This window comes from Heterodontus francisci, unplaced genomic scaffold (assembly GCF_036365525.1).
Source record: "Heterodontus francisci isolate sHetFra1 unplaced genomic scaffold, sHetFra1.hap1 HAP1_SCAFFOLD_542, whole genome shotgun sequence".
In the NCBI taxonomy this organism is placed as follows: Eukaryota; Metazoa; Chordata; class Chondrichthyes; order Heterodontiformes; family Heterodontidae; genus Heterodontus; species Heterodontus francisci.
The window spans coordinates 290,164-297,663 of record NW_027140974.1 but is presented as its reverse complement, the minus strand read 5'-3'; positions in this window follow the sequence as shown (position 1 = coordinate 297,663).

Here is a 7,500-nt window from a genome sequence, read left to right as displayed (position 1 = left end):
TGGCGGAACCAGGCCGGCCCGACCGCTGGGGGCCGCCCGGGCGACGTTTGAATCTGTCGGGTCGGACCGCCGAATCCCGCGGGATTTCGGGATCGAATCTGCGGGTGGAATCGGCACCTCGTCCCGCTGTCCGGTTCCCCCCGGTCGACTGCAACGGGTTTCCGAGGCCCGTCGGTCAGGCGCGGTTCGCTCCGCAATCCGCCGGCCGATCGGCACCGGGCGGGGCTCTACGGAAAGAGGGGACCCTCCCGCGTCGAGTGCCGGCGCACCGACCCCGCAGGCTGACCGGGAAGGTGAAGACTCACCCCGCTGAATGCCCGGCCCCGGGTACCCTCCGGCTCCGGGGCCATAACTTCGGGGAGGGAGGTCCGATCCCCGCGCGGTCGACGGCAGGCGGTAGGGCTCGGAGGGGCGCGGCCTGGTCCGCGAGTGCCCCGGCGCCGCCCCTCTGCCCGTCCGAGGGACAGTAGGAAATGGCCATACCGCTTTCCGGCCGATTGCCGCCGGACGTCCGGCCGCATTCGCTCGGTCTGCGCGGCCGGCGGTAGCCGGGGGCGAGGGGCATCGGGCGGTGGCGGAACCAGGCCGGCCCGACCGCTGGGGGCCGCCCGGGCGACGTTTGAATCTGTCGGGTCGGACCGCCGAATCCCGCGGGATTTCGGGATCGAATCTGCGGGTGGAATCGGCACCTCGTCCCGCTGTCCGGTTCCCCCCCGTCGACTGCAACGGGTTTCCGAGGCCCGTCGGTCAGGCGCGGTTCGCTCCGCAATCCGCCGGCCGATCGGCACCGGGCGGGGCTCTACGGAAAGAGGGGACCCTCCGGCGTCGAGTGCCGGCGCACCGACCCCGCAGGCTGACCGGGAAGGTGAAGACTCACCCCGCTGAATGCCCGGCCCCGGGCACCCTCCGGCGCCGGGGCCATAACTTCGGGGAGGGAGGTCCGAGCTCCGCGCGGTCGACGGCAGGTGAAAGGGGCCGGTGCGCCGCGGAAGGCGACAGCAGTCCCGTCAGGCTGCACCTCTGCTCGGGCGAACGGCGTCAGGAAAAGGGGAGAGCACTTCCCCACCGATAGCTCCGGAACGCCCGGACCCATTGGCCCGCGGCACCGGTGGCTGCTAGAGGGCCTCCGGCGCCGTCAGCCGGGGTACGTCCCAGGCCGGCCGGACGGCGGGCAGCCGGAGGCAACGGCCTGGAACGGAGCCAGACTTGAGTCGTTCCGTGCCGTGGGCAAAAAGGCAGGGCTGCGGGTCAGCGCAGTTTGGCAAACCTAGCCGCAAGTGCGGGAAGGGCGGAGGAGCACACGGACGCCGCCTTCCCAAACTGAGCCCAAAGTGCCCAGGCATGCCCCCTTGATCTCGCCTAATCAGTGAGCCCAAAATAATTTCAGAGTGTGGAAACCTTATCCAAAAAGGTCGAAAAGAACGGCCAGAGATCAAGTCCGAAAGGGGAAATCAGTAACAAGCAAGCAGAGTAATCATTAACCAAAAAGCGCAAAATTATGTTAAAAGTGTGAAATCATTAACCAAAAACTCGAAAATAATGTCCAGAGACCAAGTCCGAAAGGGCAAATGGTTAACCAGTAAGCAGAGTAATCATTAACCAAAAATCGCAAAAGTAAGTAAAAAGTATGAAATCATTAACCAAAAATCGCAAAAGTAAGTAAAAAGTGTGAAATCATTAACCAAAAACTCGAAAATAATGTGCAGAGACTAAGTCCGAAAGGGCAAATGGTTAACCAGTAAGCAGAGTCATCATTAACCAAAAATCGCAAAAGTAAGTAAAAAGTGTGAAATCATTAACCAAAAATCGCAAAAGTAAGTAAAAAGTGTGAAATCATTAACCAAAAACTCGAAAATAATCTCCAGAGACTAAGTCCGAAAGGGCAAATGGTTAACCAGTAAGCAGAGTAATCATTAACCAAAAATCGCAAAAGTAAGTAAAAAGTGTGAAATCATTAACCAAAAATCGCAAAAGTAAGTAAAAAGTGTGAAATCATTAACCAAAAACTCGAAAATAATGTCCAGAGACTAAGTCCAAAAGGGCAAATGGTTAACCAGTAAGCAGAGTAATCATTAACCAAAAAGCGCAAAAATATGTTAAAAGTGTGAAATCATTAACCAAAAACTCGAAAATAATGTGCAGAGACTAAGTCCGAAAGGGCAAATGGTTAACCAGTAAGCAGAGTAATCATTAACCAAAAATCGCAAAAGTAAGTAAAAAGTGTGAAATCATTAACCAAAAACTCGAAAATAATCTCCAGAGACTAAGTCCGAAAGGGCAAATGGTTAACCAGTAAGCAGAGTAATCATTAACCAAAAATCGCAAAAGTAAGTAAAAAGTGTGAAATCATTAACCAAAAACTCGAAAATAATGTCCAGAGACCAAGTCCGAAAGGGCAAATGGTTAACCAGTAAGCAGAGTAATCATTAACCAAAAATCGCAAAAGTAAGTAAAAAGTGTGAAATCATTAACCAAAAATCGCAAAAGTAAGTAAAAAGTGTGAAATCATTAACCAAAAACTCGAAAATAATCTCCAGAGACTAAGTCCGAAAGGGCAAATGGTTAACCAGTAAGCAGAGTAATCATTAACCAAAAATCGCAAAAGTAAGTAAAAAGTGTGAAATCATTAACCAAAAATCGCAAAAGTAAGTAAAAAGTGTGAAATCATTAACCAAAAAGTCGAAAATAATCTCCAGAGACTAAGTCCAAAAGGGCAAATGGTTAACCAGTAAGCAGAGTAATCATTAACCAAAAATCGCAAAAGTAAGTAAAAAGTGTGAAATCATTAACCAAAAACTCGAAAATAATCTCCAGAGACTAAGTCCGAAAGGGCAAATGGTTAACCAGTAAGCAGAGTAATCATTAACCAAAAGGCGCAAAAGTAAGTAAAAAGTATGAAATCAGTAACCAAAAAGCGCAAAAATATGTTAAAAGTGTGAAATCATTAACCAAAAAGTCGAAAATAATCTCCAGAGACTAAGTCCGAAAGGGCAAATGGTTAACCAGTAAGCAGAGTAATCATTAACCAAAAATCGCAAAAATATGTTAAAAGTGTGAAATCATTAACCAAAAACTCGAAAATAATGTGCAGAGACTAAGTCCGAAAGGGCAAATGGTTAACCAGTAAGCAGAGTAATCATTAACCAAAAAGGGCAAAAGTAAGTAAAAAGTATGAAATCATTAACCAAAAAGCACAAAATTAAGTTAAAAGTGTGAAATCATTAACCAAAAAGTCGAAAATAATGTCCAGAGACCAAGTCCGAAAGGGCAAATGGTTAACCAGTAAGCAGAGTAATCATTAACCAAAAATCGCAAAAGTAAGTAAAAAGTATGAAATCATTAACCAAAAAGGGCAAAAGTAAGTAAAAAGTATGAAATCATTAACCAAAAATCGCAAAAGTAAGTAAAAAGTATGAAATCATTAACCAAAAATCGCAAAAGTAAGTAAAAAGTATGAAATCATTAACCAAAAAGCACAAAATTAAGTTAAAAGTGTGAAATCATTAACCAAAATGTCGAAAACAATGTCCAGAGACTAAGTCCGAAAGGGCAAATGGTTAACCAGTAAGCAGAGTAATCATTAACCAAAAATCGCAAAAGTAAGTAAAAAGTGTGAAATCATTAACCAAAAACCCGAAAATAATGTCCAGAGACTAAGTCCGAAAGGGCAAATGGTTAACCAGTAAGCAGAGTAATCATTAACCAAAAATCGCAAAAGTAAGTAAAAAGTGTGAAATCATTAACCAAAAACTCGAAAATAATGTCCAGAGACTAAGTCCGAAAGGGCAAATGGTTAACCAGTAAGCAGAGTAATCATTAACCAAAAGGCGCAAAAGTAAGTAAAAAGTATGAAATCAGTAACCAAAAAGCGCAAAAATATGTTAAAAGTGTGAAATCATTAACCAAAAACTCGAAAATAATGTGCAGAGACTAAGTCCGAAAGGGCAAATAATTAACCAGTAAGCAGAGTAATCATTAACCAAAAAGCGCAAAAATATGTTAAAAGTGTGAAATCATTAACCAAAAACTCGAAAATAATGTCCAGAGACTAAGTTCGAAAGGGCAAATGGTTAACCAGTAAGCAGAGTAATCATTAACCAAAAATCGCAAAAGTAAGTAAAAAGTGTGAAATCATTAACCAAAAAGCACAAAATTAAGTTAAAAGTGTGAAATCATTAACCAAAAAGTCGAAAATAATCTCCAGAGACTAAGTCCGAAAGGGCAAATGGTTAACCAGTAAGCAGAGTAATCATTAACCAAAAAGCGCAAAAATATGTTAAAAGTGTGAAATCATTAACCAAAAACTCGAAAATAATGTGCAGAGACTAAGTCCGAAAGGGCAAATAATTAACCAGTAAGCAGAGTAATCATTAACCAAAAAGCGCAAAAATATGTAAAAAGTGTGAAATCAGTAACCAAAAAGCGCAAAAGTAAGTAAAAAGTGTGAAATCATTAACCAAAAACTCGAAAATAATCTCCAGAGACTAAGTCCGAAAGGGCAAATGGTTAACCAGTAAGCAGAGTAATCATTAACCAAAAAGCGCAAAAATATGTTAAAAGTGTGAAATCATTAACCAAAAACTCGAAAATAATGTGCAGAGACTAAGTCCGAAAGGGCAAATAATTAACCAGTAAGCAGAGTAATCATTAACCAAAAAGCGCAAAAATATGTAAAAAGTGTGAAATCAGTAACCAAAAAGCGCAAAAGTAAGTAAAAAGTGTGAAATCATTAACCAAAAACTCGAAAATAATCTCCAGAGACTAAGTCCGAAAGGGCAAATGGTTAACCAGTAAGCAGAGTAATCATTAACCAAAAAGCGCAAAAATATGTTAAAAGTGTGAAATCATTAACCAAAAACTCGAAAATAATGTCCAGAGACTAAGTCCGAAAGGGCAAATGGTTAACCAGTAAGCAGAGTAATCATTAACCAAAAATCGCAAAAGTAAGTAAAAAGTGTGAAATCATTAACCAAAAAGCACAAAATTAAGTTAAAAGTGTGAAATCATTAACCAAAAAGTCGAAAATAATCTCCAGAGACTAAGTCCGAAAGGGCAAATGGTTAACCAGTAAGCAGAGTAATCATTAACCAAAAAGCGCAAAAATATGTTAAAAGTGTGAAATCATTAACCAAAAATCGCAAAAGTAAGTAAAAAGTGTGAAATCATTAACCAAAAAGTCGAAAATAATGTCCAGAGACTAAGTCCGAAAGGGCAAATGGTTAACCAGTAAGCAGAGTAATCATTAACCAAAAAGCGCAAAAATATGTTAAAAGTGTGAAATCATTAACCAAAAACTCGAAAATAATGTCCAGAGACTAAGTCCGAAAGGGCAAATGGTTAACCAGTAAGCAGAGTAATCATTAACCAAAAAGGGCAAAAGTAAGTAAAAAGTATGAAATCATTAACCAAAAAGTCGAAAATAATGCCCAGAGACTAAGTCCGAAAGGGCAAATGGTTAACCAGAAAATCCGTCGAATAATGTCCAGAGACTAAGTCCGAAAGGGCAAATGGTTAACCAGTGGAAGGGCGATCAAGCGGAAAAATTTGCCCCGGTTACCCGGGATGGAGTTCCAGAGGTCCGGCCAGAGTTGTCAAATTCGTCCCGCTGATCGGACGCTTGTCATTCGGGTGGCTGGGGGTTGGCGGGGTATCTGCACAGTAGTAGGAGGTGGCAAGTCGGGACTTGGACGTTTATTCCAAGAGTCCACCCGAGCCTCCAGGTCTGCAGAGACCGACCCTAGCTGCCGCCCAACCGACTTTTAAGCCTTTTTCGGATGGGGATTTTTTCCCATTTTCGTCCATTTTTCGGGTTTTCTGTCGGGCTTAATAGGCGGCAGCCTGACCCCCGGCCGAGGCGGGGGGCGCACTCTCCCTTGCGTAAGGGTCCGGATTTGCCCCGGAAAGTGCCCCCGACGGCCTCCCGACCCGGGTGCCTGCAGGGCGGGGGAAAGGGTAGTCCCAGCCGCAGGAAATCATTAACCAAAAGACTTAGCCGTCGGGGCAGAGGCTAAGACCCGGGCTGGTGAAATCATTAACCAAAAGGAATGCACCCTTTTCCGAAAGTGCAGGCCGAAATAAGGCGAGCCTTGGGCCGGGAAGGCCAAAACCCCCAACTCATGGAAGTGTATGGGGTCGGACTCGGCGACTTTCCCGGGCCCCGAGTTGACCTTTCCCCACGGGGGCGGTCAAGTTGCTCCCGCCAAGAGGGCACGTTGCATTTGCTGCCGCTCTAGTCCCCGGGCTAGTTAATCAGTTGCCGTCGGAAGTCCCGATGCCGAAATGAAAAATGGCCGTTGCGGCGATTTGGCGCCTCATTTTCGGAAGGACTACCGGCAGGCAACCCGCCGAATTGACACTTGCGATTCGGGTGGCTGGGGGTTGGCGGGGTACCCGGAGATTTTCGGGAACTCGATTTTCAGAACTTTTGCTGGCAGCGGTTGCACTTGCAAAGTGGCCGAAGAAGTGCTCCCTCAAGGAAGGACCTTCTTTTGAAATAAAAGACCTTCCGAAGAGTGCCTGGAAGTCATTTATGAGCATTTAAGGGTAAATCTGGCGGACTTTCCATGCTCTGTTGCCGGCTCTGAAATATCGCACAGTTGGGTCTAGGCCGGTAGACTGGCTGTGAAAACAGACAAAGTGTTTTGGCGAGCGAGAGAAAACAAGGCCTTGGAACAGATTGGGGGGTGCGGAGGCACACCACACCCACAGGAAAAGAATTAATAAAAAAAAAACCAAAGTCTATGACATGTCTGTTGGTACAGTGAGAAAAGCAAAGAAGGGAGGCTGCGATGGCAGAGCAAAGCCGACCTTCATACAGATATACATGTCAAAGAAAGAAACTATGCCCGCAAAAGACTTGGTGCGAAATAACAAGGCTCCTTGTGAACGGTTATCTTTGTCTGTCAGGCGCAGATTGTGGCGGCGTCGCCTGGTTTCCTTGGGTTGCACTACATGTATGTCCTAGTCTCAAACGAAAAGTGCGTGCCCAGAATTTTGTCCAAGTTAGGCGACGCACGCCGGCTGGCATCACCTCTCCGTGCGAGCGCCGAAAGCTTTGGTCGACCTGTTTGGCTACGCTGGTCGCGGTTGCTCCTTACAGTGATGGGGACGGAAAACCGATGCGAGTTGACCAGGCGACGTCAACCAAGTTGCATGCTTTCTCCCCCCCCCCCCGCCGCCGCCAACCCCACACTGTGTGAAAGGAAAAAAAAGTGCGTGCCCAGGTCACTCGATCGATACGGCGAGGACTGTCCGACGTTGGAGGGCCCAGGCGGGCTAGCATTTATTTGCTGGTGTTTCAGGCTCAGCGGTTACCTCCCGTTTCTGTCCCTTGTGTCAGACGGACATTCCTCTCGAGAGTTTGGCCACTTGGTCGGCGGCGTGCTAGGTAGATTACTCGTTGTGCGCCGTCTCCTGTGTGCTGATCTCTGTGCTGTTCGTGTGAGGCCGAGACGTCCCACTGGTCGCTACCGCAGTGGTCCGATTGTGAAGCTCCGGAGC